General features: G+C 38.7%; 1 pseudogene; it reads right to left on the bottom strand.

Moving 5' to 3' along the window:
* Positions 1-2101: 2101 nt before the first annotated feature.
* On the bottom strand, positions 2102-20876 carry LOC100424461 (ras-related protein Rab-1A-like; annotated as a pseudogene).
* Positions 20877-21435: the final 559 nt, after the last annotated feature.

The raw sequence follows: 21435 nt of genomic DNA, 5'->3' as shown, positions 1-21435 counted from the left end.
AGGAAGTGGAGGTTGCAGTGAGCAGAGATCATGCCACTGCACTCCAGCCTGGGCAATACAGTGAGACTCTGTCTCAAAAAAAGAAAAAAAAAAGAAAAAGAAAAGAAAAGAAAAGAAAATTTAATGTTTATTTTGTACATTTTATTTTACAGTAATCTTACCACTTGTTTTTGTACCATGTATTTCAGTTGTCTCTTAGTGAAAAATGTAAAAACCTATTAATTTTTGGCTTGTTTTAGCTTACATTTTAAAAAATTAAATTAAGGACCCTACAATAAATTGTGTTGCCAGCAGATGTATCACAACCCTTTATGTGAAGAATGTTTTGGTTGCCACTTCAACCTAAGGAAACAACTTTGACCTCAGTCACCTTAAAAATGCTGGTATTAACAGAAGATTACTTTTTCCACACACAAAACCCCTAGGATCTTGAAAGTTCTATTTAACAAAATCTTTATACATGCAAAATTTCACTGAAATAAATACGTTTTCTTCATTTATCATTACCACACAGTATTTATGTTTTCAGTTAATTTTTAGGGGTATAATTTCTAAACTTAGGGCAATCAAATTTCCTGCTTTCTGCCTCAGTGCTTAAACTCTCCTCCAATATAAGGAATACAATTGTGAAGGATAAAATAGTTGAATTTTACAGAAAGCATGAAAGGAAAACATTCGCACACAAGTTAGTCTATTTGCTAATTAGGAAAAGTGTGCTGCTTTCTACCTCTACCACAGATGCATTGGTGAACTGTTGATTAACGAATGGTGTGCAGAAAGATCAGATAGCATACATCCTAAACTTATGTTCCATACAGTTGGAGCTCCCAGAACTACTAAGGTTGGTTAAATCCATAAACAGCATCAAAACCTCTTTAGGTCATTTATTGGGTATTTTATCTAGAAAGCAAATATTGAATTCTGCCCTATATATGTGAATAGTGCTGCAGTGGACATACACGTGCGTCTTTATGATAGAATGATTTATATTCCTTTGGATATATACACAGTAATGGGATTGCTGGATTGAATGGTAGTTCTGTCTTTAGGTCCTTGAGGATTGTCACACTGCTTTCCACAACGGCTGAACTAATTTATACCCCACCGACAGTGTATAAGCATTCCTTTTTCTTTCCAAACTTGTCAGCATCTGTTATTTTTTGACTTTTTGGTAATGGTCATTCTGACTGGTGTGAGATGGTATCTCATTGTGGTTTTGAATTGCATTTCTCTAATGATTAGTGATGTTGAGCTTTTTTTCATGCGCTTATTGGCATCATACATATCCTCTTTTGAAAAATGTCTGTTTATGTCCTTTGCCTACTTTTTAATGTGTTTTTTTTTTGTAAATTTGTTTAAGGTCCTTATAGATGCTGGATATAAGACCTTTGTCAGATGCATAGTTTGCAGAAGTTTTCTCCCATTTTGTTGGTTGTCTATTCACTCTGTTGATAGTTTATTTTCCTGAGCAGAAGTTCTTTGGTTTAATTAGATCCCATTATAAGTACATTATTTGTTAAACATATCTTCAGTTGTTTTGTATGTCATATGCAACAAATCACAACATCCTGCATCCACAAATTATATGCAGGGTATAAAGAAACCATTAATTAAATGGTATAATCTTTCCATTTATAACTACAAGAAAGAACTAGCAAATCAAATCTTACGTGTAACATCTGTATACATGGAAATGACAGACTGCTTTTGCTGTTTAATATAAAATGGCTGAACTTCAGAAGATTAACGCTGACATCTAAACATGCCAATGTAAACATCAAAAAATATATATTCTAACTTTACAAAAGAAATGATGGGACATAGTCTGGTACCAGGAAAGTGGCAAGGATTACATACAGTATTTTATAAAGCAGCACACAAAAGTATCAAACTTTTCTGAAACTGAAATTAGCTATCTTGAGTCAAGGTAATTTAAAAAAAGTCCGTATTGACTATTTACAACCTCTGACATTTGTGGATATGATAAGAATCTGTTATAGTGCAGCTACATACAGTAAAATTCACACAATTTTGTTTTTTTCATTTGGGTTTAGATTGCAAATTTATTGTCATGAGAAAAGGATGGAAGCAAATTTTAGCATCAACTTTCACCTGACTCCTTGACCAAAGTGGTGTAAATTTTAAAATTAGACTTCTTTGCATCACCAGCTGTTGCCCTAGTCCCATTTGCTTTTTAATATCAGTTGCTATTTTCATGAAAGTCTGTTCTACATTTGCTGTGTTCTCAGCAAATGGGTTTCCAAAAATGGAATTCCAAGAGAATCAGCAAATTCCTTTGTTGTTGTGTAGTCTACTTTCTTTGTGGGCCAATCACATTTGTTTCCTACCAACAATTTGTTGACATTTTCACTGGCATAGTGATCAATTTCCTGCAACGACTATTTAACATTATTGAAGGACTACTGATCTGTCATATCATACACAACTATGATGCCTTGGGCTCCTGTGTAATAACTGGAGGTGATCAAAGTCTTTCCTGGCCTGTTGTGTCCCCTAGTTGAAGCTTGATTATTTTGCCATGTAATATTACATTTCTTATTTTGAAATCCACACTTACTGTGCTGGATGTAGTTTTCTGTATATGTATCACACGTTTCACCTGCAAACCTAAGAAGGAAGCAAGACTTTCTAGCCCCAGAGTTGCCAATCAGAAGTAACTTGAATAATTAACCATATTAGAGATTTCTGCTGGTGATGGCATTGCAGCTGCTACCTGTGCCACGTGACTCTAGGCCATGGGTAACCGAAGGAAAGGATTAAGATAGGCTGTTCTGGGAGAGCAAACATCTTTCCCCACTCTATCCCCTACAATACAATCAACTGGCAGCTGTCGCCACTCAGCTATTGCTTCCACCCAAAAATTCAAAATCTTAACTGACTTTTCAATTCCTTATCGATTTCTTCCTCACTTTAGGAGCAAAATTTGCACTAGATAGATGCATGTTGAAAGAGTTTCATGAAAAAACAATTTTTTTAGTCTCCATTTAGAGCATAAAGAGAGCTTATTCATGTCACAGATCTGAGTCCCTGAGAAATGTGATATTCCACACTTTAGTGGTGAAAATATAGCACTTTTCTATTTTGGTTAGAACTGCCTAAGTGCCTCTTTCTTAAATCTCTTCTCTTTCTCTTCACCCCTATAAGCAGCACTAGCAGTCCCTGGAGAGGGAAAAATTAAGCTGTCAGTGCACCTTACCCCATGCTGTCTTCATGAGACAAGGTTCTGTGTGTGCATGCTCCATTTTATTCTCTGACATTTACATGGCTGTTTCTTGGTGTTACCTGTCTTCGTTTTCTACCAGCCTGTGTGTCCTGGGTAGTAGGGATTAAGCTCCCATCTTAGCTGTCTCTTCACACTTAGCAAATTTCTTGGCTCATGAAAAGTGCTCAGTAAATGTTCGTTGACCAAGTGCTTAGTCTGAAACAAGTAGGATTGGAGCTTGTGATGATTAATTTTGAGTGTTAACTTGATTGGATTGAAGCATGCAAAGTATTGTTCTTGGGTGTATCAGTGAGTGTGTTGCCAAAGGAGATTAACATTTGAGTCAGTGGACTGGGAAAGGCAGATCCACCCTCAATCTGGGTGGGCATCATCTAATCAGCTGCCAGCACAGCTAGAATAAAGGAGACAGAGGAATGTGGAAGGACTAGACTTGCTGAGTCTTCTGGCCTTCATCGTTCTCCCATGCTGGGTGCTTCCTGCCCTCTAACATCAGACTCCAAGTTCTTCAGCTTTTGGACTCTTGGACTTACACCAGTGGTTTGCCAGGGGCTCTCGGTCCTTTGGCCACAGACTGCAGACTGTACTGTTGGCTTCTCTACTTTTGAGGTTTTGGGATTCAGACTGGCTCCCTTGCTCCTCGGCTTGCAGATGGCTTATTGTGGAACTTCACCTTGTTATCTCGTGAGTCAATACTCCTTAATAAACTCCCTTTTCTATATCCATCTATCCTATTAGTCCTGTCCCTCTAGAGAACCCTGACTAATAGAGAGAGTGTTGAAAAATATTAATTGGTGTGTCTTTAGTTATTGATATATATTTCTAACCTGTGGCTCTTCCCTTTCTCTACTTAGCCAGATGTTCTGCATTTATTGTCTTCACTTATTTGGAGATGGGGTAACACAGGGAAATAGGGGAAAAAAAGTCCTGAGTCAATATTTTGCCGTCTGAGTTTCACAAAACCTATACCTGAAGATGGGGAAAGAGGAGAGAGCTTGATGCATAGAAAAAAAACCTCATGAGAAACAGCCAGCTTCTTCCCCACTGCTGAGATTAGAAGGGATTCTCTGGGCTGGTGAGACCAGTGACCAGGTTCCGGGAGGAACAGGCTGTGTAGGAGCAGCACCAGAATCCAGACACCTAGCTGGTCTTGTGAAACGTCCAGTCATGTCTTGTCTACAGAAGACCTGTATTTGTTATACTTCATGTCTGTTCAAGTGAGGCTATCCTTCCACATCAGTCCCAGAGGGTCACTACTGATTACGCAGAGGTATTTGGACCCATTTGTGCCGTAAGATTTGCAGGGATGCTGTCTGAGTCACAAGTCCATTCCAGTGGCCTACAGGGTCCCAAAGGTTCAGCCTTTTCTACTTCTCTGACCTCATTGCCTACAGCTTCCTCCTTGCTCACTATACTGTAGTCACACTGGCTTCTTGCTCTTCCTTGGGAATCCCAGGCACATTGCCTTTGCACTGGCTGTTTCTCATGCATAGAGGGGTTCTTCCCCCAGAAATTCACCTGGCTTTTCTCAAATGTGACTTCTCAAAGAGATCTTCACTGTCCTGCCTGAAATTACAGCCCAGCCCCAACCCATGCCTGACCCCCTCCTACCCTGCTCACCTTGTTCTGTTTCCCATAACACTTTCCATACTCTAACAAATCATTTGCTTTACTCATGTATTAAGTCTGTTGTTTATTGTTTCTCTCCCTCTAATAGATTACAAGCTCCACAGAGGAAGGGATTTCTGCTTTATTCACAAATGTATCCAAACATATGGAGCAGTGTCTCACATACGGTGAATGCTCAAGAAATATTTTGGAATGGATGAATACTTAAGAGAATGTTTATTACTCTTTAATATCTCTGGACTTTCCAAGCCACCTGAGATAGAGTGGAGTCTAGGTTGTGTGCGTGTAAGGCAAAGCCCCCTACCTCCATCTATGCTTGGGTTGGACTGAATAGAGCAAGAATGAGACTTGCCTTCTAACTGGCTCCCTATTAGGCTGGCACAGTGTTGTCTCTGCTATACAAAGAATCCTGAGTTCATTAACAAAAGCTGTAATAGTTTTTAAATGTCCAATACTATTTTTGTAAGGGCATCTATTAGTCTGGTGTTCATAAATGAAAGCAAATTTTCCCCTTCCCGAGTCCAAGTGATCTCATTGTTCAGTTCCCACCTATGAGTGAGAACATGCAGTGTTTGGTTTTCTGTTCTTGTGATAGTTTGCTAAGAATGATGGTTTTTAAACTCACTATTATGAAAGAAGATTTCATTCTTAGCCTAGCTATTCTAAATGGGTGTAACTTTTAAGTGTATCTATAGCATTATTTTCTTCCTGTCCTCTTCTGCCTGTCCATTGTTTTCTGATGAATGGTCACATGTAAGCCTATTGGCTCAGGGAAGCCTGACTTCTAGGCCTCTGGGTGGTTGATTACTGGCTTCAATGCAGAACAGGTCATTGCAGAAAAGGTAGAAAGTCCATTTATATGAAGAGCACTAATACAAATGGTTATTTATTAAATAAGTCTGGAAGCATGACAAGGAAGCTGTGAGACTTATTTTGAAGATGAGGAAGTGGAAATTTAAGGAACCCAGGTTCACACATTAAGTAAGAGGCTGAGGTGAAATTTGAGCCTCGTTCTGTGCAATGTAAACCTTCTGTTTTTACCATCTACCTGGTGGACTGATTGTTGACATTTCTTTAGAACTTTCAACTTTTCCAAACAATTCCCCATCAATAATCTCATTAAGTGCTCAAAAATTGCTTTTGAGGATCCATGAGTTGCATGAGGAAAGACAACCAGAAAATGTTTTCTACTATCTGAAGAGTTGAGTCAATGAGATTGCTCTGCTCAGAGCTGTGGCCCCATGCTTGTGAAAGGCATTTTGTTGGAGAATCTCTCAGGGCATAAGGGTACTGCTGTGTTGTTACCCTGTACTTAGAAAAGGAATGTCTGGCCGTGGGCTTGCCTCTGACATAACCTCAAAACTCTTACTATCCACACCTGCAGAAACCTGAAATATGTAGTTGATCTACAAGATGAGCACATTTTTCTGGGACCAAGTGCCTGTGTCACATTGATCATAAGCATGTCTTTCTGTTTTTGTTTTTTTTTAAATAGTCTTTCTCATTGAGCAGAATTACACTTTGCAAACCTTGAAATCACAAATTAGCCACACATTGCAGTGATTATTGACATTTGCGGAATATTAATTTTTTTGAGAGTGTAATTAACCTTATACTTTCTCCCTAGGAAGTATGTAGTTATAAACATATGAAATCTTCCTATATTTAGAAAGTGTTCTTAGAAAGTTCAGAACCTTGCAGCAAGGGATAGGACAATTGAATTTTAAATGTGTATCCTTTCTCCACTCACTATCTCATGTCCACCCCAAAATATCCTAAAATAAAAATGTTTTACAAAGCAATGGGGTGGCAGGAGTTTCCTTTGTAGAATTTTGCTCACGACCTTTATTCTTTAATTTAAAGTTATTGATTCTACATAATTATTTCCTAGAGAAGTTAGTTTAATTAAAAAAAAAAACTATCAGCATTCTAAAAGGCTGTTTCTCATCTGGGGCTGAGACTGTATCCTTCTAGTGGTCATCTGCCACATGCAGCTGACACTGTAGTCCACCACAGAGTGGTCTGTGAGCTCCTGGTCACATGGTGTCCAATTACTCCAGAGAGGTTGGCTTCATTCAAGGCAGAAAGTGCTTATCTGTTTACAATTCCATCATATGCATGGCACAAGGTTAATTAACCTTCAGTGGTGTGAAACTTTTAAAAGGTGACTCTCAGTCTTTCTCAAATTGTAAATTTTCTTGCAAGTGACAGATTAAAAAAAAAATTCTAAGAGATGTGTATCTTTACAAAATAAATTGCTTTAAAATAACTTTCATTTTGAAAACCTCTGAGGTTTTCAGAGCATCTGGGTAGGTAATTGGAGAGAACTGATATATCATGAAATATGTTTCAGGCTTTCAGGATCAGTAAGAGCGCTGTTATATGTGGAAGTATAACTGAGGCACCATTATGCAGAACCCCAGTTAAGTTCTACATCTATCCTATTACATGGATGTGTCAATGAATTAGAAATGTGCATTAGGTTTATAAACAGAATTTTCAGTGCTCCAGGGGCCATTAGAAACCATTGACTGTTAAACACTGTGATTGAATAGATTTTTGATTTATCTTGTTTAAAGAAGTGTCAGATAATGTACTAACTCACCCAGAAATGCCATTTTAAAAACAATATCTTCTAAAGTCATGGTCTGAAATGTCCTTTACTGGAGTTTTTTAAAGTGTGATTGATACTTTACTAAACGTATTCTAACTTGAGTCAGAAACCGACATTCTGGGAAGCATTTTTTTTTTTTTTCCAATTCTATCCTTTGTTTTATTTTGTTTGTTTTTTCCCGCTGTGTATTGACCAGAATCTCAAGCTACACAGTTTAGATAGTTGTCTACCAAGCTTCCTATAATGATTATTTACATTTTGAAAATAACAGAAAAGATTTGTGGAGAATGACCACAACTGCGACAAGTACCAGAAGTTTAACATGTTTTACTAACGCATTTGCTTTAGCAGACTTTACATTTATCAATCCCATATCGGAGTTCTGATATTAACTTCCAGTTTATTCCTACTGAAAAAATCAGTGGAAATGCTCAACCAGGTTACCTCTGCCCCAGCCCAGAATGACTTTCTTTGCTGTATTGTCCAGATTTTGCCAACTTTCTTCTTTTACTCCATATCATTCTTGTCATGGGTTTTCAGGCAGAAGTATTGCTTTCATAATTCATGCTCTTTCTACTATTTACTAATTTTTAAAATATAATCTGAAAATGTTTAAAGTTCACATTAGAATAATTCTAATGCATTGCATTGCTAATGAGTGTTATTTTCTCCCATATTCTCCCATGTATAAAATATTTGCTACTAATTCTCTATGAACATAGGAATATCTTTTCTGGCTGCAGGTCCTCTAAATGGGGTCTCTGTATCATGCTAGCTCCTGGCTGCAGCATCTCCATCCTCTGTCCATTTGTGGGCATGGAAAGTGAGTAGTGAGAAAAGAGACTGGGTTTCCCAAGGTATATTTAGCTGTTTATAAAAAGCTTTTCATATTAGGAACTTTAGCATTCTACTGATCCCAGATCTATCTTCTGAAATTATGACTAGTCTCAGTTCTCATTGAATCACACACATTACATCTAACCCCTTTTATAGCATTAGAGACTTTTTTAGCTTATTAGCAGTAATTATTTATTTTAATTTAATTTATTTTATATTTTGCCATAAGTTATTGAGATACAGGTGGTATTTGGTTACATGAGTAAGTTCTTTAGTTGTGATGTGAGATTTTGGTGCACCCACCACTTGAGCATTACACACTGCACCACATTTGTGGTCTTTTATCCCTCACCTCCTGCCTACCCTTCCCCCCAAGTCCCCAAAGTCTATTGTATCATTCTTATGCTTTTGCATCCTTATAGCTTAGCTCCCACATATCAGTGAAACATATGATGTTTGGTTTTCCATTCCTGAGTTACATCACTGAGAATAATAGTCTCCAGTCTCATTCAGGTCACTGCAAATGCAGTCAATTCATTCCTTTTTATGGCTCAATAGTATTCCATTTGTATAAATATACCAGTTTCTTTATCCAATCATTGATTTATAGGCATTTGGGTTAGTTCCATGATTTTGCAATTGCGAATTGTGCTGCTATAAACATGCATATGCAAGTATCTTTTTTCATATAATGATCTCTTTTTGTCTGGGTAGATACCCAGTAGTGGGATTGCTTGATCAAATGGTAGTTCTACTTGTAGTTCTTTAAGGAATCTTCACATTGTTTTCCATAAAGATTGTACTAGTTTACATTTCCACCAGCAGCATAGAGGTGTTCCCTCTTCACTGCATCCAAGCCAACATCTACCGTTTTTTCAATTTTTTGATATGGCCATTCTTGAAGGAGTAAGGTGGTATCGCATTGTGGTTTTAATTTCTATTTTCCAGATAATTCATGATGTTCGGCTTTTTTCATATGTTTGTTGGCCATTTGTATATCATCTGTTAAGAATTGTCTATTCCTGTCCTTAGCCCCCTTTTTGATGGGATTGTTTGTTTTTTTCTTACTGTTTGAATTTGTAGTAGATTCTGGATATTAGTCCTTTGTCAGATGAATAGATTGTGAAGATTTTCTCCCACTCTGTGGGTTGTTTATTTATTCTGCTAACTGATCCCTTTGCTATGCAAAAGCTCTTTTAATTAGATCCCAGTTATTTATCTTTGTTTTTATTGCATTTGCTTTTTGGTTTTTGGTCATGAAATTCTTGCCTAAGCCAATGTCTAGAAGAGTTTTTCTAATGTTATCTTCTAGAATTTTTATAGTTTTAGGTCTTAGATTTAAGTCCTTAATCCATCTTGAGTTGATTTTTGTGTAAGGTAAGAGATGAGGATCCAGTTTCATTCTCCTACATGTGGCTAGCCAATTATCCCAGCACCATTTGTGGAAAAGGGTGTCCTTTCCTCATTTTATGTTTCTGTTTGCTTGGTCAAAGATCAGTCAGCTATAAGTATTTGGGTTTATTTCTGGGTTCTCTATTCTGTTCCATTGATCAGTGTGCCTGTTTCTATACCAGTACCATGCTGTTTTGGTGACTATGTCATTATAGTATACTTTGAAATCAGGTAATGTAATGCCTCCGGATTTTGTACTCTTTTTGCTTAGTCTTACTTTGGCGATGTAGGCTCTTTTTTGGTTTCATATGAATTTTGGAATTGTTTCTTGCTAATTCGGTGAAGAATGATGGTGGCATTTTCATGGGGATTGCACTGAATTTGTATATTGCTTTTGGCAGTATGGTCATTTTCACAATATTTATTCTATGCATCCATGAGATTGGGATGTGTTTCCATTTGTGTCATCTGTGATTTCTTTCACAGTGTTTTGTAGTTTTCCTTGTAGAGATCTTTTCCCTCCTTGGTTAGGCATACTACTAAGTATTTTTTTTTTTCTTGCAGCTGTTGTAAAAGGGATAGAGTTCGTGATTTGATTCTCCACTTGATCGCTGTTGGTGTATAGAAGAGCTACTGATTTGTGTACATTAATCTTGTATCCAGAAACTTCTCTGAACTCTTTCATTAGTTCTAGGAGCTTTCTGGAAATCTTTAGGATTTTCAAGGTGAGTGATCATATCATCAACAAACAGGGACAATTTGACTTCCTCTTTAATGATTTGGTTGCCTTTTATTTCTTTCTCTTGTCTGATTGCTCGGGCTAGGACTTCCAGTAGTATGTTGAAGGGGAGTGGTGAGAGTGGGCATCCTTGTCTTGTTTCACTTCTCAGAAGGAATGCTTTCAACTTTTTCCCATTCAGTATTATGTTGGCTGCGAGTTTTTCATAGATGGCTTTTATTACATTGAGGGATGTCACTTGAAGGCCAGTTTTGCTGAGAGTTTTAATCTTAAAGGAAAGCTGGATTTTGTTCAAGGCTTTTTCTGCATCCATAGAGATTATCACATGATTTTTATTTTTAATTCTGTTTTTATGTAGTGTATCACTTTTTTTTTTACTACTTTTTCTTTTTTATTTTATCATTATTATTATTATACTTTGAGTTCTATGGTACATGCACACAACGTGCAGGTTTGTTACATATGTATACATGTGCCATGTTGGTGTGCTGCACCTGCTAACTTATTTACATTAGGTTTATCTCCTAATGCTATCCCCCTCCCTCACCCCATGACAGGCCCTGGTGTGTGATATTCCCCACCCTGTGTCCAAGTGTTCCCATTGCTCGATTACCACCTATGAGTGAGAACATGCAGTGTTTGGTTTTCTGTCCTTGCAATAGTTTGCTCAGAATGATGGTTTCCAGCTACATCCATGTCCCTACAAAGAACGTGAGCTCATTCTTTTTTATGGGTGCATAGTATTCCATGGTGTATATGTTCCACATTTTCTTAGTCCAGTCTATCATTGATGGACATTTGGGTTGATTCTAAGTCTTTACTATTGTGAATAGTGCCACAATAAACATATGTGTGCATGTGTCTTTATAGCAACACGATTTACATCCTTTGGGTATATGCCTAGTAATGGGATCGCTGGGTCAAATGGTATTTCTAGTTCTAGATCCTTGAGGAATCACCACACTGTCTTCCACAATGGTTGAACTAGTTTACAGTCCCAACAGGGTAAAAGTGTTCCTATTTCTCCACATCCTCTCCAGCACCTGTTGTTTTCTGACTTATTAATGATTGCCATTCTAATTGGTGTGAGATGGTATCTCATTGTGGTTTTGATTTGCATTTCTCTGATGGCCAGTGATGATGAGCATTTTTTCATGTGTCTTTTGGCTGCATAAGTGTCTTCTTTTGAGAAGTGTCTGTTCATATCCTTTGCTTACTTTTTGATGGGGTTGTTTTCTTCTTGTAAATTTGTTTAAGTTCTGTGTAGATTTTGGATATTAGCCCTTTGTCAGATGGATAGATTGCAGAAATTTTCTCCCATTCTATAGGTTGCCTATTCACTCTGATGATAGTTTCTTTTGTTGTGCAGAGCTCTTTAGTTTAATTAGATCCCATTTGTCAATTTTGGCTTTTTTTTGCCTTTGCTTTTGGTGTTTTAATAATGAAGTCCTTGCCCATGCCTATGGCCTGAATGGTATTACCTAGGTTTTCTTCTAGGGTTTTTATGGTTTTAGGTCTAACATTTAAGTCTTTAATCCATCTTGAATTAATTTTTGTGTAAGGTGTAAGGAAGGGATCCAGTTTCAACTTTCTACATATGGCTATTCAGTTTTCCCAGCACTATTTATTAAATAGGGAATCCTTTGGCCATTGCTTGTTTTTTTCAGGTTTGTCAAAGATCAGATGGTTTTAGATGTGTGGTATTATTTCTGAGGGCTCTATTCTGTTCCGTTGGTCTATTATCTCTGTTTTGGTATCAGTACCATGCTGTTTTGTTAACTGTAGCCTTGTAGTATAGTTTGAAGTCAGGTAGCGTGATGCCTCCAGCTTTGTTCTTTTTGCTTAAGATTGTCTTGGCAATGTGGGCTCTTTTTTGGTTCCATATGAACTTTAAAGTGGTTCTTGCCAATTTTGTGAAGAAAGTCATTGATAGCTTGATGGGGATGGCATTGAATCTATAAATTACCTTGATCAGTGTAGCCATTTTCACGATATTGATTCTTCCTATCCGTGAGCATGGAATGTTCTTCCATTTGTTTGTGTCCTCTTTTATTTCATTGAGCAGTGGTTAGTAGTTCTCCTCAAAGAGGTCCTTCACATCCCTTGTAAGTTGGATTCCTAGGTATTTTATTCTCTTTGAAGCAATTGTGAATGGGAGTTCACTCATGATTTGGCTCTCTGTTTGTCTGTTGTTGGTGTATAGGAATGCTTATCATTTTTGCACATTGATTTTATATCCTGAGACTTTGCTGAAGTTGCTTATCAGCTTAAGGAGATTTTGGGCTGAGACAATGGGGTTTTTGAAATATACAATCATGTCATCCGCAAACAGGGAAAATTTGACCTCTTCTTTCCCTAACTGAATACCCATTATTTCTTTCTCTTGCCTGATTTCCCTAGCCAGAACTTCCAACACTATGTTGAATAGGAGTGGTGAGAGAGGGCATCCTTGTGTTGTGCTGGTTTTCAAAGGGAATGCTTCCAGTTTTTGCCCATTCAGTTTGATATGGGCTGTGGGTTTGTCATAAATAGCTCTTAGTTTTTTTGAGATACATTCCATCAATACCTAGTTTATTGAGAGTTTTTAGCATGAAATGCTGTTGAATTTTGTCAAAGGCCTTTTCTGCATCTATTGAGATAATCATGTGGTTTTTGTCTTTGGTGCTGTTTATATGCTGGATTACGTTTATTGATTTGCATATGTTGAATCAACTTTGCTTTCCAGGGAGGAAGTCAACTTGATTGTGATGGATATGCTTTTGATGTGCTGCTGGATTCGGTTTGCCAGTATTTTATTGAGGATTTTTGCTTTGATGTTCATCAGGGATATTGGTCTGAAATTCTCTATCTCTTTTTTTTTTCTTTCTATGTCTCTGCCAGGCTTTGGTATCAGGATGATGCTGGCCTCATAAAAGAAATTAGGGAGGATTCCCTCTTTTTCTGTTGATTGGAATAGTTTCAGAAGGAATGGTACCCGCTCCTCTTTTACCTCTGGTAGAATTCGGCTGTGAATCTGTCTGGTCCTGGACTTTTTTTGGTCGGTAGGCTATTAATTATTGCCTCAATTTCAGAACCTGTTATTGGTCTATTCAGGGATTCAACTTCTTCCTGGTTTAGTCTTGGGAGGATGTGTGTGTCTAGGAATTTATCCATTTCTTCTAGATTTTCTAGTTCATTTGCATAGAGGTGTTTATAGTATTCTCTGTTGGTAGTTTGTATTTCTGTGGAATCAGTGGTGATATCCCCTTTATCATTTTTTATTGCATCTATTTGATTCTTCTCTTGTTTCTTCTTTATTAGTCTTGATCGCAGTCTATCAATTTTGTTGATCTTTTCAAAAAACCAGCTCCTGGATTCATTAATTTTTTGAAGGGTTTTTTTTTTTTTTTTGTATCTCTATCTCCTTCAGTTCTTCTCTGATCTTAGTTATTTCTTGCCTTCTGCTAGCTTTTGAATGTGTTTGCTTTTCCTTCTCTAGTTATTTTAATTGTGATGTTAGGATGTCAATTTTATATCTTTCCTGCTTTCTCTTGTGGGCATTTGGTGATACAAATTTTCCTCTACACATTGATTTAAATGTGTCCCAGAGATTCTGGTATGTTGTCTCTTTGTTCTCATTGGCTTCAAAGAACATCTTTATTTCTGCCTTCATGACCCAGTAGTCATTCAGGAGCAGGTTGTTCAGTTTTCATGTAGTTGAGCGGTTTTGAGTGAGTTTCTTAGTCCTGAGTTCTAGTTTGATTGCACTGTGGTCTGAGAGACAGTTTGTTAAAATTTCTGTTCTTGTACATTTGCTGAGGAGTGCTTTACTTCCAACTATATGGTCAATTTTGGAATAACTGCGATGTGGTGTTGAGAAGAATGTATATTCTGTTGATTTGGGGTGGAGAGTTCTGTAGATGTCTATTAGGTCTGCTTGGTGTAGAGCTGAGTTCAATTCCTGGATATCCTTGTTAACTTTCTGTCTCGTTGATCTGTCTAATGTTGACAGTGGGGTGTTAAAGTCTCCCATTATTGTTGTGTGGGAATCTAAGTCTCTTTGTAAGTCTCTAAGGACTTGCTTTATGAATCTGGGTGCTCCTGTATTGGTTGCATATATATTTAGGATTGTTACCTCTTATTGTTGAATTGATCCCTTTACCATTATGTAATGGCATTCTTTGTCTCTTTTGATCTTAGTTGGTTTAAAGTCTGTTTATCAGAGACTAGGATTGCAACCCCTGCTTTTTTTTGTTTTCCATTTGCTTGGTAGATCTTCCTGCATCCCTTTATTTTGAGCCTATCTGTTTCTCTGCACATGAGGTGGGTCTGCTGAATACAGCACACTGATGGGTCTTGACTCTTCATCCAATTTGCCAGCCTGTGTCTTTTAGTTGGAGCATTTAGCCCATTTACATTTAAGTTTAATATTGTTATGTGTGAACCTGATCCTGTCATTATGATGTTAGGTGGGTATTTTGCTCATTAGTTGATGCAGATTCTTCGTAGCATCGATGGTTTTTACAATTTGGGATGTTTTTGTCATGGCTCATGTTGGTTGTTCCTTTCCATGTTTAGTGCTTCCTTCAGGACTGTTGTAAGGCAGGCCTGGTTGTGACAAAATCTCTCAGCATTTGCTTGTCTGTAAAGGATTTTACTTCCCTTTCACTTATGAAGCTTGCCTGGATATGAAATTCTGGGTTCAAAATTATTTTCTTTAAGAATGTTGAATATTGACCCCCACCCTCTTCTGGCTTATAGAGTTTCTGCCAAGAGACTGCTGTTAGTCTGATGGGCTTCCCTTTGTGGGTAACCTGACCTTTCTCTCTGTCTGCCCTTACCATTTTTTCCTTCATTTCAGCTTTGTTGAATCTGGCAAGGATGTATCTTGGAGTTGCTCTTCTCAAGGAGTATCTTTGTAGCATTCTCTGTATTTCCTGAATTTGAATGTTGGCCTGCTTTGTGAATTTGGGGAAGTTCTCCTGGATAATATCCTGCAGAGTGTTTTCCAACTCTTTCCGTTCTCCCCGCCACTTTCAGGTGTAGTGAAAGTGATTACATCTACATCTGATGTAGATCTACCAATCAGATGTAGATTTGGTCTTTTCACATAGTCCCATATTTCTTGGAGGCTTTGTTCATTTCTTTTTACACTTTTTTCTCTAAAATTCTCACTTCATTTCATTAATTTGATCTTCAATCACTGATACCCTTTCTTCCACTTGACCAAATTGCCTACTGAAGCTTGTGCATGCATCATGTAGTTCTTGTGCCATTGTTTTCAGTTCCATCTGGTAATTTAAGGACTTCTCTACACTGGTTATTCTAGTTAGCCATTCGTCTAATCTTTTTTCAATGTTTTTAGCTTTTTTGCGATGGGTTCGAATGTCTTCCTTTAGCTCAGAGAAGTTTGTTATTACCGATCGTCTGAAGCCTTCTTCTCTTGACTCATCAAAGTCATTCTCCAACCTGCTTTGTTCCATTGCTGGCGAGGAGCTGTGTTCTTTGGAGGAGAAGAGACTCTCTGATTTTTAGAATTTTCAGCTTTTCTGCTCTGTTTTCTCCCCATCTTTGTGGTTTTATATACCTTTGGTCTTTGATGATGGTGATGTACTGATGGAGTTTTGGTGTGGGTATCCTTTCTGTTTGTTAGTTTTCCTTCTAACAGTCAGGACTCTCAGCTGCAGGTCTGTTGGAGTTTGCTGGTGGTCCACTCCAGACCCTGTTTGCCTGGGTATCACCAGCAGAGGCTGCAGAACGGCAAATGTTGCTGCCTGATCCTTCCTCTGGAAGCTTCATCTCAGAGGGGCACCAGGCCATATGAAGTGTCAGTTGCCCCCTACTGGGAGGTGCCTCCCAGTTAAGCTTCTCAGGGGTCAGGGACCCACTTGAGGAGGCAGTCTCTCCCTTCTCAGATCTCATACTCCGTGCTGTGAGAACCACTACTCTCTTCAAAGCTTCAGACAGGGACGTTTAAATCTACAGAAGTTTCTGCTGCCCTTTGTTCAGCTATGCCCTGCCCCCAGTGTCTACAGAGGCAGGCAGGCCTCCTTGAGCTGCAGTGGGCTCCACCCAGTTCGAGCTTCCCTGCTGCTTTGTTTACCTACTCAAGCCTCAGCAATGGTGGACTCCCTTCCTCCAGCCTCACTGCTGCCTCGCAGTTCGATCTCAGACTGCTGTGCTAGCAGTGAGTGAGGCTCCATGGGCATGGGACCCTTTGAGCCAGGCATGGGATATAATCTCCTGGTGTGCCGTTTGCTAAGGTTGTTGGAAAAGCATAGTATTAGGGTGGGAGTGTCCCAACTTTCCAGGTACCATCTGTGACGTCTTCCCCTTGCTAGGAAAGTGAATTCCCCTACCCCTTGTGCTTCTGGGTGAGGTGATGCACCACCCTGTTCCATTTGCTGTACTGACTGACAAGCCCCTGTGAGATGAACCTGGTACCTCAGTTGGAAATGCAGAAATCAGCCATCTTCTGCATTGCTCACTCTGGGAGCTGCAGACTGGAGCTGTTCCTATTCAGACATCTTGGAACCTCCCATGTATCACATTTATTAACTTGCATATGTTAAATCATCCCTGCATTCCTAGTATGAAACCCACTTGATCATGGTAGATTATCTTTTTGATATGTTGTTAGATTTGGTTTGCTAGTATTTTGTTTAGGATTTTAGTATCTATGTTCATCAAGGATATCATTCTGTAGTTTTCTTTTTTGGTTATGTCCTTTCCTGGTTTGGGTATTAGTGTGGCACTGGCATCATAGAATGAATTAGGGAGGGTGCCGCCTTTCTCTGTCTTATGGAGTAGTGTCAAAAGGATTGGTATTAATTCTTTTTTGAATGTCTGGTAGAATTCTGCTGTGAATCTGTCTGGCCCTGGAGTATTTTTATTGGTGATTTTTTATTACCATTTCAATCTCACTGCTTCTTATTGATCTGTTTAGGGCACCTAATTGTTCCTGATTTAAACTAAGATGGTTATAGTTTTCAAGGAATTTATCTATATCTTCTAGGTTGTTTAGTTTATGTGGATAAAGCTGTTCATAGTAGACTTGAATGAACTTTTCGATTTCTGTGGTGTCAGTTGTAATATCTCCTGTTTCATTTCTTAGGTTATTTGGATTTTCTCTCTTTTTTTCTTGGCTCATCTTGCCAGTGGTCTATCAATTTTATGTATCTTTTTAAAGAAACAGAGTTTTGTATCTTTTGTATTTTTGTTGTTGTTGTTGTTGTTGTTGTTTCGATTTCATTTAGTTCTGCTCTGATCGTGGTTATTTCCTTTCTTCTGTTGGGTTTAGGTTTGATTTGTTTTTCTTTCTCTAGCTCTTTGAGATGTGACCTTAGAATGTCAGTTTGTGCTCTTTCAGTCTCTTTGATGTAGGTGTTTAGGGCTATGAACTTTCCTCTTACCACCGCCATTGCTGTATCCCAGAAGTTTTGATAGTTTTTGTATTGTCATTCAGTTTGAAGAAGTGTTTAATTTCCATCTTGATTTTGTTTTTGACCCAGTGCTCATTCAGGAACAGTTTATTTAATTTCCTAGTATTTAAATGGTTTTGAAGCTTCCTTTTTGAGTTGATTTTTATTCCACTGTGGTCTGAGAGAGTACTTGATATAATTTCAGTTTTCTTAAAGTTATTAAGGCTTGTTTTATAGCCTATCGTATGGTCTATTTTGGAGAAAGTTCCATGCACTGTTGAATAGAATGTGTATTCTATGGTTGTTGGATGACAGCTTTTTATATATCTACATATCTGTTAAGTCCATTTGTTCCAAGGTATAGTTTAAATCCATTGTTTCTTTGTTGATTTTCTGTCTTGATGACCTGTGTAGTGCTGTCAGTGGAGTACTGAAGTCCCACACTATTATTGTGTTGCTGTCTGTCTCATGTCTTAGATCTATTAGTAATTGTTTTATAAATTTGGAAGTTCCAGTGTTAGATGGATATATATTGGGTGATATTTTCCTGTTTGACAAGGCCTTTTACCATTATATAATGTCCCCCTTTGTCTCTTTTAACTACTGTTGCTTTAAAGTTTGTTTTGTCTGGTATAAGAATAACTATCCCTGCTCAATTTTGGTGTCCATTTTCATGAAATGCCTGTTTCCATCCTTCTACTTTAAGTGTATGTGAGTCCTTATGTGTTAGGTGAGTCTTCTGAACGTAACAGATAGTTGTTTGGTGAGTTTTTAATCCATTCTGCAGTTCTGGGTCTTTTAAGTGGAACTTTTAGGCCATTTACATTCATTATTTGTATTAAAATGTGAGGTACTCTTGCATTCTTCATGCTATTTGTTGCCTGTGTACTTTGTTTTTGTTTTTGTTTTTTTGCTTTTAAGTTGTATTTTTGTTTTATAGGTTCTGTATGATTTATGCTTTAAAGAGGTATTGTTTTGATGTGGTTCGCGGAATTGTTTCAAGATTTAGAGCTCCTTTTAGCAGTTCTTGTAGTGGTGGCTTGGTAATGGTGAATTTTCTCAGCATTTGTTTGCCTGAAAATACTGTATCTTTCCCTCATATATGATGCTTAATTTTGCTGTATACAAAATTCTTGGCTGATAATTGTTTTGTTTCATGAGGCTGAAGATAGGGTGCCAATCCCTTCTAGTCTGTAGGGTTTCTGCTGAGAAATCTGCTGTTAATCTGATAGCTTTCCCTTTATATATTACCTGGTACCTCTGTCTCACAGCTCTTTATATTGTTTCCTTTGTCTTAAGTTTAAATAACCTGATGACAATGTGCCTACGTAATGATGTTTTGCAATGAATTTCCCAGGTTTTGTTTATGCTTCTTGTATTTGGATTTCTAGGTGTCTAACAAGGGTGGGGAAGTTTCCTTGATTATTCACCCAAATATATTTTCCAAATTTTAGTTTTCTCTTCTTCCTCAGGAATAGTGATTATTCTTATGTTTGATCATTTAACATAATCCCAGAATTCTTGTAACCTTTGTTCATATTTTATTATTTTTTTCTTTGTCTTTGTTGGATTGGTTTAATTCGAAGACCTTGTCTTCAAGCTCCGAATTTCTTTCTTCTACTTGTTAAATTCTATAGCTGAGACTTTCCAGAGCATTTTGCATTTCTGTAAGTGTTTGCAATCATTCTTGAGGTTTTGATTGCTTTTCCTTTGTGCTATTTCCTTGAATATTTCTCCCTTCACCTCTTGTATCTTTTTTTTTTTTTTGATTTCCTTGCATTGGGCTTTGCATTTCTCTGGTGCCTGCCTGATTGGCTTAATAACTAAGTTCCTGAATTCTTTTACAGGTAAATCAGGGATTTCTTCTTGGTTTAGATCCATTGCTGGTGAACTAGTGTGATTTTTTGGGGAGTGTTGAAGAGCCTTGTTTTGTGATATTACCAGAGTTGGTTTTCTGGTTCCTTTTTATTTGGGTAGACTCTGTCAGAGGGAACGTCTAGGGCTGAAGGCTTTTGTTCACATTCTTTTGTCCCACAGGGTGTTCCCTTCATGTAGTACTCTCCCCACTTTCCTATGGATGTGACTTCCTGTGAGCCAAACTGCAGTGATTGTTGTCTTTCTTCTGGGTCTAGCCATCCAGCAAGTCTACCTGGCTCTGGGCTGATACTGGGGGTTGTCTGCACAGAGTCCTGTGAAGTGAACCATTTATTGGTCGTTCAGCTGTGGATACAGTGCCTTTCTGGTGGAGATGACAGGAGGGTGAAATGGACTCTGTGAGGGTTCTTAGCTTTGGTGGTTAACTCTATTTTGTGCTGGTTGGTCTCCTGCCAGGAGGTGGCATTTTACAGAGTGCATCAGCTGTGGTAGTGTGGAGAGGGATCGGCAGTGGGCAAGGCCCTAGAACTCTGGAAATTATATGCCGTTTGTCTTCTGCTACCAGGTTGGTTAGGGATGGTCCATCAGGTCGGGGAAGGGCTAGTGGTGTCTGACCTCAGACTCTTCTTGGGTGGATCTCAATGCTGGTGCTGTGGGGGATGGGATTGAGGTTCCCAGGTCAATGGACTTGTGTACCTAGGAGGATTATGGCTGCCTCTGCTGAGTCATGCAGGTTGTCAGGCAAGTGGAGGAAAACCAGCAGTCATAGGCCTCACCTGGCTCCCACACAAACCAAAGAACTGGTCTCACTCTCACTGTGTCCCCACTAACAGCCCTGCGTCTGTTTCCAGATGATAGGTGAGCTGGGCTTGAGAACTTTCTCAAGGCTACCCACCTCCCAGCTGTGAATGAAAAGGGTTTGGTTCTTCCTGTACCTGTGGAGTCTGTACACCACATTCATGCCCTCCCCAATTTTGGCCAGGAGTGTTCTTGCCTGGTTCAAGTTACAAAGTTCAGCTGGAGATTTCCTTCTCCCTGTGGTGTTTTCCCCTGCTTCTCTGGCTGCCCTCCCAATGGGTCCCTGTGTGCTTTGTCCAGAACTGGTGGGTCCTTGGTCTCGCTGACTTCAAGAATGAAGCCGTGGACCATCGCAGAGAGGGTTACAGCTCTTAAATATGCTGGTCCAGAGTTTGTTCCTTCAGATGTTCAGATGTGTCTGCAGTTTCTTCCTTCTGGTCGGTTCGTGGTCTTGCTGGCTTCAGGAGTGAAGCTACAGACCTTCACGGTGAGTGTTACAGCTCATAATGCAGTGCATCTGGAGTTGTTCTTTCCCTGTGTCCTGAGTTGTTCATTCCTTCTGGTGGGTTCATAGTTTTGCTGGCCTTAGGAGTGAAGCTGCAGACCTTCCCAGTGAGTGTTAGTGTTACAGCTCATAAAGGGGACTGTTAGTGTTACAGCTCATAAAGGTGACGTGGACCCAAAGACTGTGCAGCAGCAAGATTTATTGCAGAAAGGGAAAGAACAAAGCTTCCACGGTGTGGAAGGGGACCCCAACGGGTTTCTGCTGGCTGGCTGGCTCGGGCAGCCTGCATTTATTCCCTTATCTGGCCCCACCCACATCCTGCTGATTGGTCCATTTTACAGAGAGCTGATTGGTCCATTTTACAGAGAGCTGATTGGACCATTTTGACAGGGTGCTTATTGGTGC

The sequence above is a fragment of the Macaca mulatta genome, chromosome 4, assembly GCF_049350105.2.
Source record: "Macaca mulatta isolate MMU2019108-1 chromosome 4, T2T-MMU8v2.0, whole genome shotgun sequence".
In the NCBI taxonomy this organism is placed as follows: domain Eukaryota; kingdom Metazoa; phylum Chordata; class Mammalia; order Primates; family Cercopithecidae; genus Macaca; species Macaca mulatta.
This window is presented reverse-complemented; position numbering and strand designations above follow the sequence as displayed.